The sequence below is a fragment of the Arachis hypogaea genome, chromosome 17 (assembly GCF_003086295.3).
Source record: "Arachis hypogaea cultivar Tifrunner chromosome 17, arahy.Tifrunner.gnm2.J5K5, whole genome shotgun sequence".
In the NCBI taxonomy this organism is placed as follows: domain Eukaryota; kingdom Viridiplantae; phylum Streptophyta; class Magnoliopsida; order Fabales; family Fabaceae; genus Arachis; species Arachis hypogaea.
The window spans coordinates 121279315-121282500 of NC_092052.1; the positions used below are offsets into that span (position 1 = coordinate 121279315).

The 3186-nt window shown below is 32.6% G+C and overlaps 1 non-coding gene across 1 annotated transcript; it reads left to right on the top strand.

Annotated features, from left to right (window-relative positions):
* The first annotated feature begins 464 nt into the window (after positions 1–464).
* LOC112768548 (small nucleolar RNA R71) lies at positions 465–572 on the top strand. The gene has a single exon (XR_003185962.1). It is a non-coding gene; the product is annotated as a small nucleolar RNA R71 (small nucleolar RNA).
* Positions 573–3186: the final 2614 nt, after the last annotated feature.

Here is a 3186-nt window from a genome sequence, read left to right on the forward strand (position 1 = left end):
TGAGGCTTTTGATCCTTCCATGAGAAATTTGGATGATTTCTCCATGATGAGTTATAGGTGTTTCCATAAGGTTCACCTAAGTAATTCACCTCTGCTATTGCAGGGTTCTCAGGATCATAAGCTTCTTCTTCTTAAGAAGCCTCTTGAGTACTGTTGGATGCAGCTTGCATTCCATTCAGACTCTGAGAAATCATATTGACTTGCTGAGTCAATATTTTATTCTGAGCCAATATGGCATTCAGAGTATCAACTTCAAGAACTCCCTTCTTCACAGGCGTCCCATTATTCACAGGATTCCTTTCAGAAGTGTACATGAACTGGTTATTTGCAACCATGTCAATGAGTTCTTGAGCTTCTGCAGGCGTTTTCTTTAGGTGAATGGATCCACCTGCAGAAGTATCCAATGACATCTTTGATAACTCAGATAAACCATCATAGAATATATCCAGGATGGTCCATTCTGAAAGCATGTCAGAAGGACACTTTTTGGTCAGTCCTTTGTATCTCTCCCAAGCTTCATAGAGGGATTCACCTTCTTTCTGTCTGAAGGTTTGAACATCCACTCTAAGCTTGCTCAGCTTTTGAGGAGGAAAGAACTTGGCTAAGAAAGCCTTGACCAGCTTATCCCAAGAGTTCAGGCTGTCCTTGGGTTGAGAGTCCAACCATATTCTAGCTCTGTCTCTTACAGCAAAAGGGAAAAGCATGAGCCTGTAGACTTCAGGATCTACTCCATTAGTCTTAACAGTATCACATATCTTCAAGAATTCAGTTAAGAACTGAAAAGGATCTTCAGATGGAAGTCCATGAAACTTGCAGTTCTACTGCATCAGAGAAACTAATTGAGGTTTCAGCTCAAAGTTGTTTGCTCCAATAGCAGGAATGGAGATGCTTCTTCCATGTAAATTGGAATTAGGTGCAGTAAAGTCACCAAGCATCCTCCTTGCATTATTATTATTTTCGGCTGCCATCTCCTCTTCCTGCTCGAAAATTTCTGAAAGGTTATCTCTGGATTGTTGTAATTCAGCTTCTCTTAGTTTTCTCTTCAGAGTCCTGTCAGGTTCTGGATCTGCTTCAACAAGAATATTCTTGTCCTTGCTCCTGCTCATATGACAAAGAAGAGGGCACAGAAAAATAATAATAATAGAGATCCTCTTTTTTTTTTTGTGAGTGAGGGAGAGATGTTAGTAGATGAATAAACAAATAGAAGGAGATGAGAGAGAAGAGAATTTTCGAAAATTATTTTTGAAAAAAGAGTTAGTGATTTTCGAAAATAGTTTTTGAAAAAGGTTAGTAATTTTCGAAAATTAAAATTTTCAAAATTGAAATAATTAGTTAATTAAAAAGAAATTTTGAAAAAGAGAGAAGATATTTTCGAAAATTAGAGAGAGAGAGTTAGTTAGGTAGTTTTGAAAAAGTTAAGAAACAAATAAAAAGTTAGTTAGTTAGTTGAAACAAATTTTGAAAAGATAAGAAGTTAGGAGGTTAGAAAAGATATTTTGAAACCAACTTTTTGAAAAAGGTAAGATAAGAAGATATTTTAGAAATTAGTTTTGAAAAAGATTTGATTTTTAAAATCTCAATTAATGACTTGATTCATAAGAAATCACAAGATATGATTCTAGAACTTAAAGTTTGAATCTTTCTTAACAAGCAAGTAACAAACTTCAAATTTTTGAATCAAAACATTAATTGATTATGTTATTTTCGAAAATTTGATATGAAAAATAAGAAAAAGATTTTTGAAAAATATTTTTGGAATTTTCGAAAATAACTAAGAATTTTGAAAAAGATTTGATTTTTGAAAAAGATAAGATTTTCAAATTGAAAATTTGATTTGACTCATAAGAAACAACTTGATTTTAAAAATTTTTGAAAAAGTCAACTCAAATTTTCGAATTTGATGAGAGAAAAAGGGAAAGATATTTTTTTGATTTTTGAATTTTTATGAGGAGAGAGAAAAATAAGTAAAATGATGCAATGCATGAAATTTTTAGATCAAAACATGTGATGCATGCAAGAATGCTATGAATGTCAAGATGAACACCAAGAACACTTTGAAGATCATGATGAACATCAAGAACATTTTTTTTTGAAAAATTTTTAATGCAAGGAAAACATGCAAGACACCAAACTTAGAATTCTTTAATGCTTAGACACTAAGAATTCAAGAATGCATATGAAAAACAAGAAAAGACACAAAACATGCAAATGCAAAGATCAAACAAGAAGACTTACCAAGAACAACTTGAAGATCATGAAGAACACTATGAATGCATGAGAATTTTCGAAAAATGCAAGATGCACATGCAATTGACACCAAACTTATAACATGACTCAAGACTCAAACAAGAAACACAAAATATTTTTGATTTTTATGATTTTATGATTTTTTTTGTATTTTTATTTTATATTTTTTGAAATTCATTTTGAAAAAGAAAAATAAGGATTCCAAAATCTTTAATATGAATTCCAGGAATCTTATGCTCTTTAGTCTAAAGCTCCAATCAAAGGGTCAGGCATGGCTTAATAGCCAGCCAAGCTTTAGTATGGAATTACATCCATTGAGGTGATTAATTGAAGACCAATCCCAAAGGAGTTTGGGTATGGCTTTACAGCCAGATAGGATTCAACATGTTACCATGAAACTCTAGAATTCATTCTTGAAGGTTTTGAAGCCATAGAATAATTTATTTTTGAAAACATTAATTTTATTATTTTATTTTTTTTCGAAACAAAAGAAAAATTTTTTGAAAGATTTTTGAAAAATTTTTGAAAACAAAACAAAAAGAAAATTACCTAATCTGAGCAACAAGATGAACCGTCAGTTGTCCATACTCGAACAATCCCCGACAACGGCGCCAAAAACTTGGTACGGGGAATCGTGATTACACTTTAATTATGTAAAATTCATTGCTCTTTCTTTCCCTGGAAATGGCGCCAAAAACATGATGCCAAGACCATGGTTCACAACTCCGTGTAACTGACCAGCAAGTGCACTGGGTCGTCCAAGTAATACCTTACGTGAGTAAGGGTCGAATCCCACGGAGATTGTTGGTATGAAGCAAGCTATGGTCACCTTGCAAATCTCAGTTAGGCAGATATAAATTGATAATGGTGTTTTCGAATTTGATATAATAAAATAGGGATAGAAATACTTATGTAATTCATTGGTAGGAATTTCAGATA